Source organism: Schistocerca gregaria, chromosome 5, assembly GCF_023897955.1.
Source record: "Schistocerca gregaria isolate iqSchGreg1 chromosome 5, iqSchGreg1.2, whole genome shotgun sequence".
NCBI lineage: Eukaryota > Metazoa > Arthropoda > Insecta > Orthoptera > Acrididae > Schistocerca > Schistocerca gregaria.
The window spans coordinates 73,898,102-73,922,128 of record NC_064924.1 but is presented as its reverse complement, the minus strand read 5'-3'; the positions used below and the strand labels follow the sequence as shown (position 1 = coordinate 73,922,128).

Here is a 24,027-nt window from a genome sequence, read left to right as displayed (position 1 = left end):
TCGCGGCTACATTTCATCAAGTCCGTAAGTTATGGCTATGTTGTATGATAATAGTGAAGAACGACAAAATAATGTGCAATGCGAATTCGATAGTTCCGTCGGAAAACCGTCAGCTTTCGAAATTCACCGTTGGATACTTGAGGAATTGTGTTTGTCGACCGATGACGTTCTCGGAGTTCAATTTGATACTTTTATCAATTCCGTGTTTTTGAAGTTGAAAACTCCCGAATTGTGTGATACCGTGGTAAATGTTAATGATGGTATCCGTAAATTTCGACATCTAGACGGTCGCATTAGTAACGTGACTATTTCTCATGGTGGGTTTGGCCTTCGAAATGTTCGTGTGTTCAATTTGCCTTTTGAAATCCGGAATGACACAATATCTCGTCATTTGCGGCCGTACGGGACCGTGCTATCTGTTTTTAAAGAGAAGTGGTCTTCCGCCTATGTTTTTCAGGTCGAAAACGGCGTGAGGAGTGTAAAGATGATAGTACGACAACATATTCCGTCCTTCTTGTTAGTTAACGGTCATCGTGCTTTTATAACCTATAGTGGTCAACCTCAGACGTGTTCCTTTTGCGGTGCTGTTGGTCATTACCGACAAAACTGTCCTAAACGCAGGCAGCCTGTTCAGTTGCCACGTGAGGACGTTTTAAGTGGGCCTAGCTTTGCTTCTGTTGCTGCAACGAGTTTAGGTTCCGCCCCCCCCGCACGTGTGCAACTCGCGGCCGCCCCCCCTGTATCGGCCGCCGCTGACGTTATGGACACGTCTGTTCCTGATAGTGACTCTGTTTCTGTTTCTGAACCTCGTGTTGAGCCTTCTTTGCTCGCGGCTGCGACAACTGAATCTGTTTTTGAAAAACCGGTAGTGGACGAAGTCTCACCGCAATCCGTGCCGATGTCGGCAGAAATTGTTCCGCATACTGTCCCGGTTACGGAACCCGACATATCGGCGGTTGCTCCTACTACCGTCCCCGACAGTCTTTCTGCTGCCAGTGCTGTTGTAGAACGTGAAGCTTTTACTGCACCGAAACCGCGTAGGGACCGGAATGTCGCTCGAGCTTCTGGCACCCCACGTTTACGTAGTGCCAGTAGCTCTGCTTCGTTTAATACGCGTGGTTTTTCGGACAAAAATCGGAGTCTGTCTCCGGTGGCGCGTTCTCCTGCCCCCCCTCAGGTTCGGTCGGTCGGGCAACCGACCTCCCGACAACCGGCCACGCGCGACGGCGTAGACCTCGGCCACCGCCCGTCTCAGGGGGGAGGCAGCAGGCGCCACGCGAAAAAGCAGACCTCTTCCCGCACTCAGCCGGAGGGTGATGTTGTTGCTGCAACGCAGAAACGTGACATCGCGGTGCAACATTTGAAAACCTTCCTGAGGCAACCGACTTCTGATGCCGATTCCGGCATGGCGGTGGATCCGCCTTTGTCTGTGACACCTTCCCCCTTTCCAACCAAAAGAAAGGCCGAAGATTCGCACCTTCGTCGTGCCCCCCCTTCCACCCACGATTTGGTGCAGCCTTTATCTTCGGATGTCGAGATGCCCGCCGTGGAGCATTCCGTCACAGAAGGTGCCGTCACAGTTTCTGGGACTCCACCGCTCCCGCCCCCCCTTCCTAGTCAGTCACAGGATTGGTCGGCGGATGTGGAGGCCGGTGGTAACCATTAGTGTGACTCATTGTATGTCCTCCCCCTCCTAGCAAGTTTGTATGGTTTATCTTGTTTTAAGCAAATTTCATGTTTTTCTTTTATTTTCTTGTTTTTTAACTGTGTTATTACGTGTATATGGTTAACGACTGTAGCCAGTGGAACATCTTAACAGTTAATCTTAATAAGTTGCGAAATCCGCAGAAGGCAATGATTTTAAAAAATTTCTTGTATGATAATAACTGTCACGTCGCTTTTTTACAGGAGGTGACTTGTGAAGCGCTTTTGTTTTTGCATGATTTTACTGATTTTACTGTGATTGATAATATTGCCCCTGATAACGATACGGGCACTGCAATTTTAGTGCGTTCTGGCTTACCAATATCTAACGTTGACATTTTACCGAACGGTCGCGCTGTTGCTTGTACCATTTTTGGAATTGTGTTTGTCAATGTGTACGCTCCGTCAGGAAATGTTAAACCGGCCAGGGCTGAATTTTATGGTAGAGATTTGTGTCAGCTTCTATCCAGGAATGTCGATACTTTAATCGTTGGGGGTGATTTTAATTGTGTTTTAGACGACAGCGATCAAGAGCCGCGTCCAAACAAATGTCACGAGCTGGGTACTTTAGTCACTAGTTTTCAGCTGCTCGACACGTGGCGTGTTTTACACCCGGATTTCACCTACTTCACCTATTTTTACGGTACCGGGCGTAGCCGCCTCGATCGGATTTATGTGTCTAGGCAGCTGTCTGCCCGTATTTGTAGTGCTGACGTGACTCCTGTCGTATTTTCTGACCACTCCAGTTACTCCTGTCGTCTTTTATTGCCTCGTTTGTGTGTTCCTCGCCGTACCAATTTGTGGAAGTTCAATTGCAGTTTACTCAATGACGACCATTTTGTGACTTGTTTTAACCGTATATGGCAACGGTTGTTGCGGACTCGAGGCGGTCATAGTAGCACCATTGAGTGGTGGGTTGCGATAGTTAAACCGGCGATTAGGAAATTTTTAATTGATTACAGCCGTGAGGCGGCACGCTGGCGTCGGGCAACGGCTCGCTTCCGCCAGGCTTGTTTACGGGACTTAGCGTTGCGGGTGACGTCACAGCCCGAGTTGTTGCCTACTCTGAAGCAATTTCAAGCAAAGCTTTTACTTGACATGCGTGCCGTTAGTGATGGGGTGACCGTCCGAAGTCAGCCTGCGGGACTTGTTACTGGGGAACCTCTGTCCATTTACCATTTACACAGGGAACGCAAACGCCGTGAACGTTTGAAGATTAATGTTTGGCGGCTGCGAAACGGCGATCGAACTTCTGTACAGTCGGAAATTGAAACAGATATTTTTGAACATTTCGCTTCACTTTTCCGTGCTGTTGATGTGGATTCCGACGCGTTGCGAGATTTTTTGCAGACTGTACCCCATGTTTTAACTCGCCCGGACAGGAATCATTTAACTGACGCCTTTACGTCTGATGAAGTTCTCGATGCCGTTCGGCGGAGTCCCAACGGGAAGTCTCCAGGTCCAGATGGGATTCCTGCGGAATTTTATTTGAAATTTTTTCATCTTTTTAGTGAGATTTTAGTAGATTTGGTAAATGATATTCGAAATGGTGTGACTGTACCAGCTGCCTTTGTGGAGGGGGTTGTGACGCTCGTTCCCAAATCCAATGCTGTGCCAAATATCGACGCTGTCCGTCCGATTACTTTATTAAATGTTGACTACAAGATCGTCACGCGCTGCGTCGCTCAGCGACTTAAAAACATTTTGCCGGCGGTACTTAGTGCTCAGCAAACGTGTGCGGTGCGCGATCGGAATATCTTTGACGCTATCCTTGCTTACAGGGACTGCATTGGTTATGTAAAAAGTGCTCGGCTTCGGACTGCGGCGATTTTATTAGTTGATTTTAAGAATGCCTTTGACCGTATTAGTCATTTTTATTTGCGTCAGGTTTTGGTGCGCATGGGGTTTGGTTATAAATTTACCAAATTAGTGACGCATCTGTTGCAAAATGCTACGTCACGCATTTGTGTTAATGGTCGTCTTACTCCTGCTTTTCGTGTAGGTCGCTCCGTGCGGCAAGGGTGTCCGCTTTCCATGGCGCTTTTTGCCATTGCGCTGGATCCCCTCCTCCGCTATATCGGTCAGGAATGTCGCGGCATTCAGATGGGGACTACCAGATTGGTTTGTAAAGCATACGCTGATGACCTTGGCGTATTTATTGAGCATTTAGACGATGTTGACAGGTTGCAAGTCGTTCTGCACAACTTTGAACAAGCTACGGGGGCGATTGTCAATACACAGAAAACTGTTCTTTTACCGCTCACCGCCCGCGCACGTACCCTTCGTAGGGACTGGTTCTGTGTACAGCAGCAGCATAAAGTTCTTGGAGTCCTTTTATCCTCGAATCCACAGCAGATGGAAGCATTAAATTGGCGGCCTACGCTGCATCGCATTCGTGCTGTTGTCAAGATCCATGCGGTCCGAAATTTGGCCCTTCCGGAAAAGGTGCATTTAATAAATAATAACTTCTTGGCAAGGGCGTGGTACCTTGCGCAGGTTCTCCCGGTACCCAAGCAATTGGGGCGCGCCATCACACAGGCGATTTACTGGTTTTTATGGAGGGGGGAGATTTTTAAGGTGTCACATGCTGTCTGTACCTTGGGCCTGTCCGACGGCGGTTTGGGACTTGTCGATTTTTCAGCCAAATGTGCGGCTCTCCTTTGGAAGCGAATTACCGCTGTTATGCAGAAGGCACCTTGCAGTCCCACCGCGGTTGTTTTTAATCGTTATCGTTCTCATTCTGAAGTGGCACCTGTTTCTGTATCGCACATCCCGTTTTATCTTTCTTATGTGCGCCGCTACTATTTCGATAATAGTTACCTGACACTTCGTGACATCTCCGCCCACACGGTTAGCGCTGTCTGCGATGCTATACGCGGACCTCCTATTCGTTGCAAGTGGGAGTATCGATTGCCACGCTGCAACTGGGTGGCAGTGTGGCAAAACCTCGCCAACAAAGTCCTCCCGGCTTCCGTACACGCTGCATGGTACAAGGTGGTGCATCGCACCATCCCCACCAACTCCAAACTTCATTCCATCAACCTTATCCCATCTGGAGTGTGTGACGTGTGTACTGTCGACGATACTCTTGAACACCGCTTTGCGTGTGACCGCTTCCGCCGTGTTTGGGACGTCGCCAGGGATATGATTCGTCTGATTCAGCGGGTGGACGCTCGAACCGTTACTGTGGATGATGTATTAATTCCGCAGTGTGTCGTCTACCCCACCACCAAGCGAAATGCCACGGTGTGGATCTTTGGCCATACAGTTTTTGCTATTTTCTCTTTAAAGTTGTCTACCGATTTGGACTTCCTTACCTTTTTATGGACCCAACATTCTCAGATTCAGACATCGCCACATTATCGGCAAAATTTTGCAAATTTTTTGCAGGTCGCACTGGCGCATGCTTTTGCGCGTATGTCGGTACCTGCGTAACATGGATGTTATTGTCTCGTATTTTCAAATTGCCCTTGAGCGACACAATATGAATAAATGCGACTTTCTCTATGTTTTCTGGAACGAAAATTGCCGAAACTTGACTATCGAACGACATCAGAAGTCTTTTCAGTTTTGTCTGGACGTTATTGCCAAACTTCTTGTTTGGCATGAGTGTCGGTATTATTAGTTTCTTTTTTCTTTTTTTTTCCCCCGTATGTGGCGTGACGAGATTCTTTACTGATGTTTCAGTTATAGTTTCTAGTGGTGACTGTTTGCGTTATTTTTTCTTTTTTCTTTTTTCATTTCTTTTCACTGTCGAGCGCTCCCACTTCTCGTCACGTGTCTGCGCTCGGCACTTTTGGAACCTTTCGTCGGTGTGGGATTTCACACCGGGATTACCGGCGCTTTAAAATAGCGTTTTGTTTCATGTTGTTTTTACTATACCTAGGCTGTTGCGATTTCTCTTTTTTTTCATACATGAAATATTGTTTTGTTTTACGGTCGATATGAGTGATGACGGGTGTGGGGGCGACACTGTGGCCAGGCCTCAGACTAATTGACCCCTGCCCTCATTGCCGCCGCCTGCCAGCCACGCTCGATGCCCGACCGACAATGACTTTCCTTTTCCGGTGGATGCGTCGTCCTGGTTGCGTACAAATGTTTTGTGTTCCCTTTGGACAGTCGTCATCATCGATTGTTACGGTGTGAATCCGCCTTATCTTTCCGTTTCCTCTTTCTGTTTTTGGCGTATAAATGGGAGGCATTTATCACATTTCAAAAAAAAAAAAAAAAGGTGCTGTTGGCTCCCTCTCATAAAAAAATAAAAAAAAAAAAAAAGGTGCTGTTGGCTCTCTCTCTTGTTTTAAATTTCATGTCACTACACCTGGCAGCCCTCTAATCATACTAACTCTCAGGAGCAACAAAGATGCACCCACACGCATTTTAAAATACTGTATTAAACGTAAGATGCGAAATTACAGTAATGAACTCAGTTTCAGCAAGAATGCGCCAAGGAAGGGTGGTAGGAACTCCTTGAAAGTAACGAAACACTGCGAATCGACAGATGCGCACTTGAAATGCGTCAGAGCCTACTGTTTTGTAGGAGCGCAAAATTCCAAAAACTAAATAATTAAATAAAAAACTAAAAAAACAGAAAATCAACTGTTCCGGTACGATCACCGACGATAAGCAACAACGTTAGTATTCGGATCGGTGACCGCCAGGGAACTCTGGAAAATAGGGCTGGCAAGGGTAGCCAAAAAATGAAGACAGACAAAGTGTCTCTAGAAATAACAAGAGTATGACACGACAGGACTGTTCTGAATTACGTCAGGGCTTATAGTTTTGTAGCAGTGCACAATTGCATATTTGTAAACAAAAATTTATCTTTCGCCGCTAGAAGAGATGGATGCTTTGTCGAACCGCCTGTGTCTTGTGTCCGTGTTTTCGCACCTTTCCATGGCACGGCACAGAGCTGCTCTAGTAGCTTCGAACGGCCGCACACGGCGCCTCGCACACGCCGGTCAGTCCGGCGCCAGTCTCGCAGTTGTTTCTCGTGCTTGTGCTGTCATATGGACCACGACCCGAGCGGCAGCGAGCGGCAGTCGAGCAAAGTCGGGACAAGTCGGGACGGAAGGGGACAGCCGAGAATGCACCATGCGAATTACGCAAATATCTGGAAGCGCGACGCGTGTCAGGCAGGTGAGAACGCTTCCCTCGGTCCAGCAGGACACTGCCACACCCCGCGCAGTCCACCCGCCGGCCGGCCGCGCGCAAGACCTGCGCTGGATAACAATAACATGGTGCGTCTCCCGCGAGTGTCGAGGTGGAAGGACGTGCTTTGCGTCAAATGTGCCACCGAAAATGGCGAGTGCGTGTGTTGGGAGGAGAGGCGAAGCATTCTTCTGCCGTGCGGCTACAGTATAAGGACGCAAACGGCCATACCATGTTGAATATACCGGTTCTCGTCCGATCACCGAAGTTAAGCAACATCGGGCCGGGTTAGTACTTGGATGGGTGACTGCCTGGGAACACCGGGTGCTGTTGGCTCTCTCTCTTGTTTTAAATTTCATGTCACTACACCTGGCAGCCCTCTTTTCATACTAACTCTCAGGTGCAACAAAGATGCACCCACACGCATTTTAAAATACTGTATTAAACGTAAGATGCGAAATTACAGTAATGAACTCAGTTTGAGCAAGAATGCGCCAAGGAAGGGTGGTAGGAACTCCTTGAAGGTAACGAAACACTGCGAATCGACAGATGCGCACTTGAAATGCGTCAGAGCCTACTGTTTTGTAGGAGCGCAAAATTCCAAAAACTAAATAATTAAATAAAAAACTAAAAAAACAGAAAATCAAATGTTCTGGTACGATCACCGACGATAAGCAACAACGTTAGTATTCGGATCGGTGACCGCCAGGGAACTCTGGAAAATAGGGCTGGCAGGGGTAGCCAAAAAATGAAGACAGACAAAGTGTCTCTAGAAATAACAAGAGTATGACACGACAGGACTGTTCTGAATTACGTCAGGGCTTATAGTTTTGTAGCAGTGCACAATTGCATATTTGTAAACAAAAATTTATCTTTCGCCGCTAGAAGAGATGGATGCTTTGTCGAACCGCCTGTGTCTTGTGTCCGTGTTTTCGCACCTTTCCATGGCACGGCACAGAGCTGCTCTAGTAGCTCCGAACGGCCGCACACGGCGCCTCGCACACGCCGGTCAGTCCGGCGCCAGTCTCGCAGTTGTTTCTCGTGCTTGTGCTGTCATATGGACCACGACCCGAGCGGCAGCGAGCGGCAGTCGAGCAAAGTCGGGTCAAGTCGGGACGGAAGGGGACAGCCGAGAATGCACCATGCGAATTACGCAAATATCTGGAAGCGCGACGCGTGTCAGGCAGGTGAGAACGCTTCCCTCGGTCCAGCAGGACACTGCCACACCCCGCGCAGTCCACCCGCCGGCCGGCCGCGCGCAAGACCTGCGCTGGATAACAATAACATGGTGCGTCTCCCGCGAGTGTCGAGGTGGAAGGACGTGCTTTGCGTCAAATGTGCCACCGAAAATGGCGAGTGCGTGTGTTGGGAGGAGAGGCGAAGCATTCTTCTGCCGTGCGGCTACAGTATAAGGACGCCAACGGCCATACCATGTTGAATACACCGGTTCTCGTCCGATCACCGAAATTAAGCAACATCGGGCCGGGTTAGTACTTGGACGGGTGACCGCCTGGGAACACCGGGTGCTGTTGGCTCTCTCTCTTGTTTCAAATTTCATGTCACTACACCTGGCAGCCCTCTTTTCATACTAACTCTCAGGTGCAACAAAGATGCACCCACACGCATTTTAAAATACTGTATTAAACGTAAGATGCGAAATTACAGTAATGAACTCAGTTTGAGCAAGAATGCGCCAAGGAAGGGTGGTAGGAACTCCTTGAAGGTAACGAAACACTGCGAATCGACAGATGCGCACTTGAAATGCGTCAGAGCCTACTGTTTTGTAGGAGCGCAAAATTCCAAAAACTAAATAATTAAATAAAAAACTAAAAAAACAGAAAATCAAATGTTCTGGTACGATCACCGACGATAAGCAACAACGTTAGTATTCGGATCGGTGACCGCCAGGGAACTCTGGAAAATAGGGCTGGCAGGGGTAGCCAAAAAATGAAGACAGACAAAGTGTCTCTAGAAATAACAAGAGTATGACACGACAGGACTGTTCTGAATTACGTCAGGGCTTATAGTTTTGTAGCAGTGCACAATTGCATATTTGTAAACAAAAATTTATCTTTCGCCGCTAGAAGAGATGGATGCTTTGTCGAACCGCCTGTGTCTTGTGTCCGTGTTTTCGCACCTTTCCATGGCACGGCACAGAGCTGCTCTAGTAGCTCCGAACGGCCGCACACGGCGCCTCGCACACGCCGGTCAGTCCGGCGCCAGTCTCGCAGTTGTTTCTCGTGCTTGTGCTGTCATATGGACCACGACCCGAGCGGCAGCGAGCGGCAGTCGAGCAAAGTCGGGACAAGTCGGGACGGAAGGGGACAGCCGAGAATGCACCATGCGAATTACGCAAATATCTGGAAGCGCGACGCGTGTCAGGCAGGTGAGAACGCTTCCCTCGGTCCAGCAGTACACTGCCACACCCCGCGCAGTCCACCCGCCGGCCGGCCGCGCGCAAGACCTGCGCTGGATAACAATAACATGGTGCGTCTCCCGCGAGTGTCGAGGTGGAAGGACGTGCTTTGCGTCAAATGTGCCACCGAAAATGGCGAGTGCGTGTGTTGGGAGGAGAGGCGAAGCATTCTTCTGCCGTGCGGCTACAGTATAAGGACGCTAACGGCCATACCATGTTGAATACACCGGTTCTCGTCCGATCACCGAAGTTAAGCAACATCGGGCCGGGTTAGTACTTGGATGGGTGACCGCATGGGAACACCGGGTGCTGTTGGCTCTCTCTCTTGTTTTAAATTTCATGTCACTACACCTGGCAGCCCTCTTTTCATACTAACTCTCAGGTGCAACAAAGATGCACCCACACGCATTTTAAAATACTGTATTAAACGTAAGATGCGAAATTACAGTAATGAACTCAGTTTGAGCAAGAATGCGCCAAGGAAGGGTGGTAGGAACTCCTTGAAAGTAACGAAACACTGCGAATCGACAGATGCGCACTTGAAATGCGTCAGAGCCTACTGTTTTGTAGGAGCGCAAAATTCCAAAAACTAAATAATTAAATAAAAAACTAAAAAACAGAAAATCAACTGTTCTGGTACGATCACCGACGATAAGCAACAACGTTAGTATTCGGATCGGTGACCGCCAGGGAACTCTGGAAAATAGGGCTGGCAGGGGTAGCCAAAAAATGAAGACAGACAAAGTGTCTCTAGAAATAACAAGAGTATGACACGACAGGACTGTTCTGAATTACGTCAGGGCTTATAGTTTTGTAGCAGTGCACAATTGCATATTTGTAAACAAAAATTTATCTTTCGCCGCCTGTGTCTTGTGTCCGTGTTTTCGCACCTTTCCATGGCACGGCACAGAGCTGCTCTAGTAGCTCCGAACGGCCGCACACGGCGCCTCGCACACGCCGGTCAGTCCGGCGCCAGTCTCGCAGTTGTTTCTCGTGCTTGTGCTGTCATATGGACCACGACCCGAGCGGCAGCGAGCGGCAGTCGAGCAAAGTCGGGACAAGTCGGCACGGAAGGGGACAGCCGAGAATGCACCATGCGAATTACGCAAATATCTGGAAGCGCGACGCGTGTCAGGCAGGTGAGAACGCTTCCCTCGGTCCAGCAGGACACTGCCACACCCCGCGCAGTCCACCCGCCGGCCGGCCGCGCGCAAGACCTGCGCTGGATAACAATAACATGGTGCGTCTCCTGCGAGTGTCGAGTTGGGAGGACGTGCTTTGCGTCAAATGTGCCACCGAAAATGGCGAGTGCGTGTGTTGGGAGGAGAGGCGAAGCATTCTTCTGCCGTGCGGCTACAGTATAAGGACGCCAACGGCAATACCATGTTGAATACACCGGTTCTCGTCCGATCACCGAAGTTAAGCAACATCGGGCCGGGTTAGTACTTGGATGGGTGACCGCCTGGGAACACCGGGTGCTGTTGGCTCTCTCTCTTGTTTTAAATTTCATGTCACTACACCTGGCAGCCCTCTTTTCATACTAACTCTCAGGTGCAACAAAGATGCACCCACACGCATTTTAAAATACTGTATTAAACGTAAGATGCGAAATTACAGTAATGAGCTCAGTTTGAGCAAGAATGCGCCAAGGAAGGGTGGTAGGAACTCCTTGAAAGTAACGAAACACTGCGAATCGACAGATGCGCACTTGAAATGCGTCAGAGCCTACTGTTTTGTAGGAGCGCAAAATTCCAAAAACTAAATAATTAAATAAAAAACTAAAAAAACAGAAAATCAACTGTTGTGTGTGTGTGTGTGTGTTTGAGGTTTACGGGCGCTAAACAGCGTGGTCATCAGCGCCCAAGCGCATAGAAACAGGAACACAGGCGGTGAAGGGACGAAGACGGACGCCGAACAAGGAGAACGGCTAAAAGACACAGGCCTGACGCAGTTCCAAATGCGCACAGACGGAGGCAAAACAAGAGGAGAAGAAACACACTAAAAAAGGAAAGGAAACACAAGGAAAAGAGAACAGATACCGAAGTGAAACAAGGAGGTAATCGTGACTGGCGGACCTCTTACCTAAAAACTGGGTGAGCCAGTCACCCAGCAGCACATTAAAACCTTCTCCCTAAAATCCGAGGCAACAGATTGGACAGGACACAAAACCGTAAAACCTCAACGACAGTCGCTGCGTCGTCTTGCAAAATAGAGGGCAAATCCGGTGGCAAGGAAACCACCGCCCTCTGGTCAGAGAATAAAAGACAGTCAAGTAAAATGTGGCGGACAGTAATCTGGACGCCACAAGCACTGCAGATTGGGGGGTCCTCCCGCCGGAGTAAAAAACCATGCGTGAAGGGACTGTGTCCAATGCGGAGGCGAGTGAGGAGAACCTCATACCGCCTGTATGACTGGTAGGACGTACGCCATGGTCGCGTAGTGGCCTTTACCAGACGCAGCTTATTGTCAGAAACTGCCAACCACTCCTCTTCCCATTGATGCATAACACGAAAACGCAAAAGGGAGGTTACAGCATGGAGGGGGACGGCACATTCAACAACGTGAGGGAGGGAACATGCATCTTTGGCAGCCACATCCGCCAGTTCGTTGCCCCTAATACCCACGTGCCCCGGCACCCAGCAGAAAGAAACCTCCTTCCCCTGCCGTTGCAGGTGGAGTAGGGCATCATGGATGTTCTGGACGACCGTATCCGCTGGGTACAAGTGTTGAATGGCCTGAAGGGCACTCAGGGAGTCAGAACAGATGAGGAACTTAATACTGGGAACACATCTCATCTGCTCCAATGCCCGCAATATTGCAAACAATTCGGCATCGAGGATGGTAAACACCGCAGGAAGCCGTAACTTGACGACTCGATCAGGGAAAACAACAGCACAACCAACAGTGTCCCCCTGTTTAGAGCCATCTGTGAATACAGGTACATGGTCCGCATGCTGGTTTAAAATATCGTAAAATAAGGAGGTAAAAACAAACGCCGGAGTGCAGTTCCTCCGGTTCTCCGACAAGTCTAAAAGGATGCTGGGCCTCTGGAGCAACCAGGGAGGCAGGCGAGTAAAACCTTGTCGTTGGGGGGCCACACGCTCCACACCAAGGGACTCAAGCAAATGCTTGGCACGAATCCCAAATGGTTTTGTTGCCCTGGGACGACTGGAAAAGAGACGTTCCATAGGCGGTCGGGCAACGGTAGGGTACGCAGGGGAGGTAGGACAGGAAAGGAAATGACACACCCGTCGCACCATGAGGAGTTTCCGCCGGATGGCGAGCGGCGGTTCCTCTGCCTCAGCACACAGGCTGGGGATGGGACTGGTACGGAAGGCACCAGTGGCCAGCCTGATACCCTCATGGTGTACTGCGTCAAGGATCTTCAGATACGAAGGCCTTGCTGACCCATACACGGTGCAAGCATAGTCAAGACGCGATCGGACGAAAGCCCTATAAAACTGCAGCAGACGCGCCCGATCTGCTCCCCAGGACCGATGGCTCAGACACTTCAAAATATTCAGTGCCTTCAGGGCCCGCACCTTGAGGTCTTTAAGGTGAGGCAACCACGACAACTTGGAATCAAAAGTGAGGCCCAGGAACCTCACAGTGTCTCTAAAAGGAAGAACGGTGTCCCTCAGACGCAATTCAGGGGAGGGAAAAAGACGCCGAGAACGATTAAAATGAACACACACAGATTTGTCTGCAGAAAAGGTAAAACCCGTCTTTGCAGTCCATGCCTCTAAGCGCTTTATCGTAAGCTGTAACTGCCGACTAGCACTGATAAGACTGGAGGAAGAACAGAAAACAGCAAAATCGTCCACAAACAAGGAGCATTGGGCAGGACTCCGGATAGTGGACGTGATACTGTTAATAGCAACGGCAAAGAGGGTGACGCTTAAAACGCTGCCCTGAGGAACACCATTCTCCTGCACGTACAAATCCGATAGCACATTACCAACCCGATACCGAAAGAGGCGGTGAGAAAGAAAGGACCGAATGAAGATGGGGAGACGGCCACGAAAGCCCCACCCATGGAGTTGATTGAGGATAAGGCGGCGCCAAGTAGTGTCATACGCCTTATTAATGTCAAAGAAGACCCCTAGACAATGCTGGTTACGTAGAAAGGCCTGCTGGATGGCGGCCTCAAGCAGGGTCAAGTTGTCTATAGTGGAACGACATCTCCGAAAGCCACACTGAGAGGGGCTAAGGAGCTGCCTGGTCTCGAGCAGCCAAACCAGGCGGCGGTTGACCATGCGTTCCAACGTCTTCCCAACACAGCTCGTCAAGGCAATACTCCGATAACTACTGGGATGCGTTCGGTCCTTCCCTGGTTTGAGGAGGGGAATCAAAATTGCCTCCCTCCACGAGTCAGGGTACGTGCCAGATAACCATATCATATTGAAACAGTTCAGGAGAACTTCCTTGGATGGCAGCGACAGGTGCCGCAGCATGCTGTACCGGATTTGATCATGACCAGGCGCAGTATCATGAGCCACAGACAGCGCAGAATCCAGTTCCCACATTGTGAAGGGGCAGTTATAGGGTTCAGAATTTAGAGACCGGAAGTCCAAGTGACCCCTTTCGATGGCAGTGCGGTAGCGGCAGAAATCTGGATCACAGTTAATAGTGGCGGTAGATTCCGCAAAATGCATGGCCAGTGTCTGGGCAATGTCTCTCGGCGCCGTGAGGAGACATCCCTGATGCAGCAAAGCCGTGACAGGTAGCTGGCTGAGTTTCCCGGAAATCCTCCTGATGGCTTCCCATACTTTCGTAGAACTAGTGGAGCGAGAGATGGAATTCAAGAACGATTGCCATGACCGTCGTTTGCTCTCTTTAATCACCCGCCGCGCTCTGGCCCTTGCCACTCGAAAGGCCGCAAGATTGTCAGCTGAGGGACGGCACTTGAAGCGGCGCAGTGCTGCACGGCGGGCGCGGATGGCTGAGTGGCACTCAGTGGTCCACCAAGGGACAGGACGCCTCTTGGGATGACCGGATGACCGTGGGATGGACAATTCAGCAGCATGAGAGATCACGGCTGCAACATGGTCTACCCATTCGTGGACGCTGGCACGGTGTTCCAAAACAGCCAGTTGGCTGAAAAGTGTCCAGTCAGCTCTGCAAAGGTGCCACCGGGGCGGCACTGGTAATGCCACAGCCTCATCCAGGAGGCGAATCCAGAGGGGGAAGTGGTCACTAGAATGGAGGTCAGCTGCAGCCTCCCACAGAGCAGAATCCGCGAGTGTAGGAGAGCAAAAGGAAAGGTCAATAGCCGATGACGATCCGGAAGCAGTACAGAAATGAGTGGGAGCACCAGAGTTGAGGAGGCACAGTTCTTCAGACATCATGACGCTTTCCAGAACGCGACCCCTGGGGCAAGTAGTCGGAAAGCCCCATAAGACATTATGAGCGTTGAAGTCCCCCAGAAGAAGAAATGGGCGAGGGAGTTGGCTAATAAGGTCCGTGAGAGCCTCAGTGTCTATCGCATCCGGAGGTGGTAAATAAACAGAACAGACTGTGAGCCTCCGACCCACAAGAATGTCAACTGCAACTGCTTGCAAGTCGGTGACGAGAGGGAGCTCAGATGAGGGGTGCACATCATGGACAAAAACTGCAACACCACCCTTTGCCCTTTGCCCCGTCAGATCATCTTTTCGATATGCGGTATAGCCGCGTAAAGAAGGAGAATCAGTGGCCCGAAAATGTGTCTCTTGGAGACATAAGCACAAGGGGCACTCTCGTATGAGGAGTTGTAATTCGGCCACATGCGTCCTGAAACCATTCAGGTTCCACTGTAATATGGGAGCCAGTGATCAGGGTGGCTGAACTTTCACCCTGCCTCTGTGCTTTGGAGGAGAGACCGTACTGGCCGGAGATTTATTCCTGGGGCGAGAAGACCGCCCCCGGTCGACATCAATGTCCATAAGATCCGATGACGACCCACGGGAGATGTCAGACAGTACGATGGCATCATCATCGGACCGACGCTGACTAGTCTCCTCAGGTGGCAGAACCTTCAGCTTCTGAGGCTTTGTCTTGGGGGGCTTGGAATGCAGAGCCTTGTCAACAGTTGGAGGTTGACTCGCCTGGGCAGAAGGCGCCATATGGGGGGAGGCTGGAAGTACCTCAATGTCAGCAACCACGGCCTTGTCCGATGTAGCGGGGAGAGCCGCAGATTGCAAAACAACCGCAGCAGCACAAGTGCACTGGCAAGCGCAGGTTTTAGTGCTAACACTAGCAACCTCCGTTTGTGTAGCAACAGTGGCCAGTTGGACCGGTTTTTTGAGAGCGGAAGCGAAAGATGTGGAACAAACAGGAGGTTGCATGGCCTTAAAGATCTTCTTGGCCTCACCATAGGGGATGCGCTTAGAGGTTTTAATCTCCTGTACCTTCCGCTCTTCGAGATAGATGGGGCAGATCCGGCTCCAGACAGGGTGACTCCCAGAGCAATTCACGCACTTCACAGGCGAGGAACAATCGGCTCCGTCATGGGCAGGCTGACCACATTTACCACACGTGGCTATTCCATTGCACCCCAACGTAGTATGCCCAAAGCGCTGACATTTAAAACAGCGCATTGGGTTGGGGAAATATGGCCGTACGGACAAACGTAAGAACCCCGCTTTAACATGCTCCGGCAGTCTCGGGCAACTGAATGTGAGAATAAACGAGTCAGATTTGACGAGGTCCCCATTGACTCGTTTCATAATGTGCTGCACGTCAACAATTCCTTCATCAGCCCACTCAGATTTTAGCACGTCTATGGGGATATCCACCAAGTCCCTACACGTCACAACACCCTTACTATAGTTCAAAGTGGAGTGGAGCTCGGTCTCGACAGCGTACTCTCCTAGACAATTTGCTTTCCGAAGGGCAGCGACTTGACGGGAACTAGAAGTTTCAACTAACAGAGTCCCATTGCGCAGTCGCTTTACAGATTTCAGCGTTCCTGCAATTCCCTCAAGACCCTTGTGGATGTAAAAGGGAGAAACCCTCTCAAAGCTACCCTCCTTCCTTTTAAGAATCAAAAACACATTCTGATGATCAGCATGTGCTCCGTTACTACATTCTGTTAAATCTCTAGCAACACCAGGCGCTGGAGGACTCGCAGCGCGTAGCCGCTTTTTCGATTGGGTGTGTTTTCCTACCAGCGGCCCACCCAAGCCACTGGTAGGGGGAAAAGTAGAGGTCGAAGGGTCCATTGTGGTCCCACGAGCAGCTAGGGAACTAAAAGTCCGCTCAGACAGAGCCCCGCGTGCCTGAGTAAGCCTTTTACAACTGGGGTGCGGCAGGTGCCCCAGAGGTTGCCCGCTTGCGACTGTTCCACCCCAACAGCCATGCATCTTCTAGGCGCGGAGCACACCGAAAGATTGAGGGGTTTTTATAGAGGTTGGCCTTCCTCGCAATCCAGGCGGTCAAGCCAAGATTACCATTCCCCGCAGCACACAACGTTTCACCGCCGCGCCGTACGGTGGTCGCCGAAGCATGTCCGGGGGTTACGGTGTCAGGGCACTGGCGGCGCAGACCAGTCCCCAGCTCAGGACCCCGGGGTCGCCAAGCCCGTACTCAGCAAGTGAATGCTGAGCCCCTGGGGGCAAAATCAACTGTTCTGGTACGATCACCGACGATAAGCAACAACGTTAGTATTCGGATCGGTGACCGCCAGGGAACTCTGGAAAATAGGGCTGGCAGGGGTAGCCAAAAAATGAAGACAGACAAAGTGTCTCTAGAAATAACAAGAGTATGACACGACAGGACTGTTCTGAATTACGTCAGGGCTTATAGTTTTGTAGCAGTGCACAATTGCATATTTGTAAACAAAAATTTATCTTTCGCCGCTAGAAGAGATGGATGCTTTGTCGAACCGCCTGTGTCTTGTGTCCGTGTTTTCGCACCTTTCCATGGCACGGCACAGAGCTGCTCTAGTAGCTCCGAACGGCCGCACACGGCGCCTCGCACACGCCGGTCAGTCCGGCGCCAGTCTCGCAGTTGTTTCTCGTGCTTGTGCTGTCATATGGACCACGACCCGAGCGGCAGCGAGCGGCAGTCGAGCAAAGTCGGGACAAGTCGGCACGGAAGGGGACAGCCGAGAATGCACCATGCGAATTACGCAAATATCTGGAAGCGCGACGCGTGTCAGGCAGGTGAGAACGCTTCCCTCGGTCCAGCAGGACACTGCCACACCCCGCGCAGTCCACCCGCCGGCCGGCCGCGCGCAAGACCTGCGCTGGATAACAATAACATGGTGCGTCTCCCGCGAGTGTCGAGGTGGAAGGACGTGCTTTGCGTCAAATGTGCCACCGAAAATGGCGAGTGCGTGTGTTGGGAGGAGAGGCGAAGCATTCTTCTGCCGTGCCGCTACAGTATAAGGACGCTAACGGCCATACCATGTTGAATACACCGGTTCTCGTCCGATCACCGAAGTTAAGCAACATCGGGCCGGGTTAGTACTTGGATGGGTGACCGCATGGGAACACCGGGTGCTGTTGGCTCTCTCTCTTGTTTTAAATTTCATGTCACTACACCTGGCAGCCCTCTTTTCATACTAACTCTCAGGTGCAACAAAGATGCACCCACACGCATTTTAAAATACTGTATTAAACGTAAGATGCGAAATTACAGTAATGAACTCAGTTTGAGCAAGAATGCGCCAAGGAAGGGTGGTAGGAACTCCTTGAAGGTAACGAAACACTGCGAATCGACAGATGCGCACTTGAAATGCGTCAGAGCCTACTGTTTTGTAGGAGCGCAAAATTCCAAAAACTAAATAATTAAATAAAAAACTAAAAAAACAGAAAATCAACTGTTCTGGTACGATCACCGACGATAAGCAACAACGTTAGTATTCGGATCGGTGACCGCCAGGGAACTCTGGAAAATAGGGCTGGCAGGGGTAGCCAAAAAATGAAGACAGACAAAGTGTCTCTAGAAATAACAAGAGTATGACACGACAGGACTGTTCTGAATTACGTCAGAGCTTATAGTTTTGTAGCAGTGCACAATTGCATATTTGTAAACAAAATTTATCTTTCGCCGCTAGAAGAGATGGATGCTTTGTCGAACCGCCTGTGTCTTGTGTCCGTGTTTTCGCACCTTTCCATGGCACGGCACAGAGCTGCTCTAGTAGCTCTGAACGGCCGCACACGGCGCCTCGCACACGCCGGTCAGTCCGGCGCCAGTCTCGCAGTTGTTTCTCGTGCTTGTGCTGTCATATGGACCACGACCCGAGCGGCAGCGAGCGGCAGTCGAGCAAAGTCGGGACAAGTCGGCACGGAAGGGGACAGCCGAGAATGCACCATGCGAATTACGCAAATATCTGGAAGCGCGACGCGTGTCAGGCAGGTGAGAACGCTTCCCTCGGTCCAGCAGGACACTGCCACACCCCGCGCAGTCCACCCGCCGGCCGGCCGCGCGCAAGACCTGCGCTGGATAACAATAACATGGTGCGTCTCCTGCGAGTGTCGAGTTGGGAGGACGTGTTTTGCGTCAAATGTGCCACCGAAAATGGCGAGTGCGTGTGTTGGGAGGAGAGGCGAAGCATTCTTCTGCCGTGCGGCTACAGTATAAGGACGCCAACGGCAATACCATGTTGAATACACCGGTTCTCGTCCGATCACCGAAGTTAAGCAACATCGGGCCGGGTTAGTACTTGGATGGGTGACCGCCTGGGAACACCGGGTGCTGTTGGCTCTCTCTCTTGTTTTAAATTTCATGTCACTACACCTGGCAGCCCTCTTTTCATACTAACTCTCAGGTGCAACAAAGATGCACCCACACGCATTTTAAAATACTGTATTAAACGTAAGATGCGAAATTACAGTAATGAACTCAGTTTGAGCAAGAATGCGCCAAGGAAGGGTGGTAGGAACTCCTTGAAAGTAACGAAACACTGCGAATCGACAGATGCGCACTTGAAATGCGTCAGAGCCTACTGTTTTGTAGGAGCGCAAAATTCCAAAAACTAAATAATTAAATAAAAAACTAAAAAAACAGAAAATCAACTGTTCTGGTACGATCACCGACGATAAGCAACAACGTTAGTATTCGGATCGGTGACTGCCAGGGAACTCTGGAAAATAGGGCTGGCAGGGGTAGCCAAAAAATGAAGACAGACAAAGTGTCTCTAGAAATAACAAGAGTATGACACGACAGGACTGTTCTGAATTACGTCAGGGCTTATAGTTTTGTAGCAGTGCACAATTGCATATTTGTAAACAAAAATTTATCTTTCGCCGCTAGAAGAGATGGATGCTTTGTCGAACCGCCTGTGTCTTGTGTCCGTGTTTTCGCACCTTTCCATGGCACGGCACAGAGCTGCTCTAGTAGCTCTGAACGGCCGCACACGGCGCCTCGCACACGCCGGTCAGTCCGGCGCCAGTCTCGCAGTTGTTTCTCGTGCTTGTGCTGTCATATGGACCACGACCCGAGCGGCAGCGAGCGGCAGTCGAGCAAAGTCGGGACAAGTCGGCACGGAAGGGGACAGCCGAGAATGCACCATGCGAATTACGCAAATATCTGGAAGCGCGACGCGTGTCAGGCAGGTGAGAACGCTTCCCTCGGTCCAGCAGGACACTGCCACACCCCGCGCAGTCCACCCGCCGGCCGGCCGCGCGCAAGACCTGCGCTGGATAACAATAACATGGTGCGTCTCCTGCGAGTGTCGAGTTGGGAGGACGTGCTTTGCGTCAAATGTGCCACCGAAAATGGCGAGTGCGTGTGTTGGGAGGAGAGGCGAAGCATTCTTCTGCCGTGCGGCTACAGTATAAGGACGCCAACGGCCATACCATGTTGAATACACCGGTTCTCGTCCGATCACCGAGGTTAAGCAATATCGGGCCGGGTTAGTACTTGGATGGGTGACCGCCTGGGAACACCGGGTGCTGTTGGCTCTCTCTCTTGTTTTAAATTTCATGTCACTACACCTGGCAGCCCTCTTTTCATACTAACTCTCAGGTGCAACAAAGATGCACCCACACGCATTTTAAAATACTGTATTAAACGTAAGATGCGAAATTACAGTAATGAACTCAGTTTGAGCAAGAATGCGCCAAGGAAGGGTGGTAGGAACTCCTTGAAAGTAACGAAACACTGCGAATCGACAGATGCGCACTTGAAATGCGTCAGAGCCTACTGTTTTGTAGGAGCGCAAAATTCCAAAAACTAAATAATTAAATAAAAAACTAAAAAAACAGAAAATCAACTGTTCCGGTACGATCACCGACGATAAGCAACAACGTTAGTATTCGGATCGGTGACCGCCAGGGAACTCTGGAAAATAGGGCTGGCAGGGGTAGCCAAAAAATGAAGACAGACAAAGTGTCTCTAGAAATAACAAGAGTATGACACGACAGGACTGTTCTGAATTACGTCAGGGCTTATAGTTTTGTAGCAGTGCACAAATGCATATTTGTAAACAAAAATTTATCTTTCGCCGCTAGAAGAGATGGATGCTTTGTCGAACCGCCTGTGTCTTGTGTCCGTGTTTTCGCACCTTTCCATGGCACGGCACAGAGCTGCTCTAGTAGCTCCGAACGGCCGCACACGGCGCCTCGCACAAGCCGGTCAGTCCGGCGCCAGTCTCGCAGTTGTTTCTCGTGCTTGTGCTGTCATATGGACCACGACCCGAGCGGCAGCGAGCGGCAGTCGAGCAAAGTCGGGACAAGTCGGGACGGAAGGGACAGCCGAGAATGCACCATGCGAATTACGCAAATATCTGGAAGCGCGACGCGTGTCAGGCAGGTGAGAACGCTTCCCTCGGTCCAGCAGGACACTGCCACACCCCGCGCAGTCCACCCGCCGGCCGGCCGCGCGCAAGACCTGCGCTGGATAACAATAACATGGTGCGTCTCCCGCGAGTGTCGAGGTGGAAGGACGTGCTTTGCGTCAAATGTGCCACCGAAAATGGCGAGTGCGTGTGTTGGGAGGAGAGGCGAAGCATTCTTCTGCCGTGCGGCTACAGTATAAGGACGCCAACGGCCATACCATGTTGAATATACCGGTTCTCGTCCGATCACCGAAGTTAAGCAACATCGGGCCGGGTTAGTACTTGGATGGGTGACCGCCTGGGAACACCGGGTGCTGTTGGCTCTCTCTCTTGTTTTAAATTTCATGTCACTACACCTGGCAGCCCTCTTTTCATACTAACTCTCAGGTGCAACAAAGATGCACCCACACGCATTTTAAAATACTGTATTAAACGTAAGATGCGAAATTACAGTAATGAACTCAGTTTGAGCAAGAATGCGCCAAGGAAGGGTGGTAGGAACTCCTTGAAGGTAACGAAACACTGCGAATCGACAGATGCGCACTTGAAATGCGTCAGAGCCTACTGTTTTGTAGGAGCGCAAAATTCCAAAAACTAAATAATTAAATAAAAAACTAAAAAAACAGAAAATCAATTGTTCTGGTACGATCACCGACGATAAGCAACAACGTTAGTATTCGGATCGGTGACCGCCAGGGAACTCTGGAAAATAGGGCTGGCAGGGGTAGCCAAAAAATGAAGACAGACAAAGTGTCTCTAGAAATAACAAGAGTATGACACGACAGGACTGTTCTGAATTACGTCAGGGCTTATAGTTTTGTAGCAGTGCACAATTGCATATTTGTAAACAAAAATTTATCTTTCGCCGCTAGAAGAGATGGATGCTTTGTCGAACCGCCTGTGTCTTGTGTCCGTGTTTTCGCACCTTTCCATGGCACGGCACAGAGCTGCTCTAGTAGCTCTGAACGGCCGCACACGGCGCCTCGCACACGCCGGTCAGTCCGGCGCCAGTCTCGCAGTTGTTTCTCGTGCTTGTGCTGTCATATGGACCACGACCCGAGCGGCAGCGAGCGGCAGTCGAGCAAAGTCGGGACAAGTCGGCACGGAAGGGGACAGCCGAGAATGCACCATGCGAATTACGCAAATATCTGGAAGCGCGACGCGTGTCAGGCAGGTGAGAACGCTTCCCTCGGTCCAGCAGGACACTGCCACACCCCGCGCAGTCCACCCGCCGGCCGGCCGCGCGCAAGACCTGCGCTGGATAACAATAACATGGTGCGTCTCCTGCGAGTGTCGAGTTGGGAGGACGTGCTTTGCGTCAAATGTGCCACCGAAAATGGCGAGTGCGTGTGTTGGGAGGAGAGGCGAAGCATTCTTCTGCCGTGCGGCTACAGTATAAGGACGCCAACGGCCATACCATGTTGAATATACCGGTTCTCGTCCGATCACCGAAGTTAAGCAACATCGGGCCGGGTTAGTACTTGGATGGGTGACCGCCTGGGAACACCGGGTGCTGTTGGCTCTCTCTCTTGTTTTAAATTTCATGTCACTACACCTGGCAGCCCTCTTTTCATACTAACTCTCAGGTGCAACAAAGATGCACCCACACGCATTTTAAAATACTGTATTAAACGTAAGATGCGAAATTACAGTAATGAACTCAGTTTGAGCAAGAATGCGCCAAGGAAGGGTGGTAGGAACTCCTTGAAGGTAACGAAACACTGCGAATCGACAGATGCGCACTTGAAATGCGTCAGAGCCTACTGTTTTGTAGGAGCGCAAAATTCCAAAAACTAAATAATTAAATAAAAAACTAAAAAAACAGAAAATCAATTGTTCTGGTACGATCACCGACGATAAGCAACAACGTTAGTATTCGGATCGGTGACCGCCAGGGAACTCTGGAAAATAGGGCTGGCAGGGGTAGCCAAAAAATGAAGACAGACAAAGTGTCTCTAGAAATAACAAGAGTATGACACGACAGGACTGTTCTGAATTACGTCAGGGCTTATAGTTTTGTAGCAGTGCACAATTGCATATTTGTAAACAAAAATTTATCTTTCGCCGCTAGAAGAGATGGATGCTTTGTCGAACCGCCTGTGTCTTGTGTCCGTGTTTTCGCACCTTTCCATGGCACGGCACAGAGCTGCTCTAGTAGCTCTGAACGGCCGCACACGGCGCCTCGCACACGCCGGTCAGTCCGGCGCCAGTCTCGCAGTTGTTTCTCGTGCTTGTGCTGTCATATGGACCACGACCCGAGCGGCAGCGAGCGGCAGTCGAGCAAAGTCGGGACAAGTCGGCACGGAAGGGGACAGCCGAGAATGCACCATGCGAATTACGCAAATATCTGGAAGCGCGACGCGTGTCAGGCAGGTGAGAACGCTTCCCTCGGTCCAGCAGGACACTGCCACACCCCGCGCAGTCCACCCGCCGGCCGGCCGCGCGCAAGACCTGCGCTGGATAACAATAACATGGTGCGTCTCCTGCGAGTGTCGAGTTGGGAGGACGTGCTTTGCGTCAAATGTGCCACCGAAAATGGCGAGTGCGTGTGTTGGGAGGAGAGGCGAAGCATTCTTCTGCCGTGCGGCTACAGTATAAGGACGCCAACGGCCATACCATGTTGAATACACCGGTTCTCGTCCGATCACCGAGGTTAACCAATATCGGGCCGGGTTAGTACTTGGATGGGTGACCGCCTGGGAACACCGGGTGCTGTTGGCTCTCTCTCTTGTTTTAAATTTCATGTCACTACACCTGGCAGCCCTCTTTTCATACTAACTCTCAGGTGCAACAAAGATGCACCCACACGCATTTTAAAATACTGTATTAAACGTAAGATGCGAAATTACAGTAATGAACTCAGTTTGAGCAAGAATGCGCCAAGGAAGGGTGGTAGGAACTCCTTGAAAGTAACGAAACACTGCGAATCGACAGATGCGCACTTGAAATGCGTCAGAGCCTACTGTTTTGTAGGAGCGCAAAATTCCAAAAA

The 24,027-nt window shown here is 50.6% G+C and overlaps 10 non-coding genes across 10 annotated transcripts; all 10 read left to right on the top strand.

Moving 5' to 3' along the window:
- The first annotated feature begins 7,072 nt into the window (after nucleotides 1-7,072).
- LOC126274244 (5S ribosomal RNA) lies at nucleotides 7,073-7,191 on the top strand. The gene has a single exon (XR_007550070.1). It is a non-coding gene; the product is annotated as a 5S ribosomal RNA (ribosomal RNA).
- Nucleotides 7,192-8,271: 1,080 nt separating this feature from the next.
- Nucleotides 8,272-8,390, top strand: LOC126274207 (5S ribosomal RNA). Its single transcript, XR_007550034.1, has one exon. It is a non-coding gene; the product is annotated as a 5S ribosomal RNA (ribosomal RNA).
- A 1,080-nt stretch (nucleotides 8,391-9,470) lies between these two features.
- Nucleotides 9,471-9,589, top strand: LOC126273855 (5S ribosomal RNA). Its single transcript, XR_007549691.1, has one exon. It is a non-coding gene; the product is annotated as a 5S ribosomal RNA (ribosomal RNA).
- Nucleotides 9,590-10,639: 1,050 nt separating this feature from the next.
- LOC126273846 (5S ribosomal RNA) lies at nucleotides 10,640-10,758 on the top strand. The gene has a single exon (XR_007549682.1). It is a non-coding gene; the product is annotated as a 5S ribosomal RNA (ribosomal RNA).
- A 6,886-nt stretch (nucleotides 10,759-17,644) lies between these two features.
- Nucleotides 17,645-17,763, top strand: LOC126273853 (5S ribosomal RNA). Its single transcript, XR_007549689.1, has one exon. It is a non-coding gene; the product is annotated as a 5S ribosomal RNA (ribosomal RNA).
- A 1,079-nt stretch (nucleotides 17,764-18,842) lies between these two features.
- Nucleotides 18,843-18,961, top strand: LOC126273845 (5S ribosomal RNA). The gene has a single exon (XR_007549681.1). It is a non-coding gene; the product is annotated as a 5S ribosomal RNA (ribosomal RNA).
- A 1,080-nt stretch (nucleotides 18,962-20,041) lies between these two features.
- LOC126274130 (5S ribosomal RNA) lies at nucleotides 20,042-20,160 on the top strand. The gene has a single exon (XR_007549957.1). It is a non-coding gene; the product is annotated as a 5S ribosomal RNA (ribosomal RNA).
- A 1,079-nt stretch (nucleotides 20,161-21,239) lies between these two features.
- Nucleotides 21,240-21,358, top strand: LOC126273840 (5S ribosomal RNA). The gene has a single exon (XR_007549677.1). It is a non-coding gene; the product is annotated as a 5S ribosomal RNA (ribosomal RNA).
- Nucleotides 21,359-22,438: 1,080 nt separating this feature from the next.
- On the top strand, nucleotides 22,439-22,557 carry LOC126273839 (5S ribosomal RNA). Its single transcript, XR_007549676.1, has one exon. It is a non-coding gene; the product is annotated as a 5S ribosomal RNA (ribosomal RNA).
- A 1,080-nt stretch (nucleotides 22,558-23,637) lies between these two features.
- On the top strand, nucleotides 23,638-23,756 carry LOC126274247 (5S ribosomal RNA). Its single transcript, XR_007550073.1, has one exon. It is a non-coding gene; the product is annotated as a 5S ribosomal RNA (ribosomal RNA).
- Nucleotides 23,757-24,027: the final 271 nt, after the last annotated feature.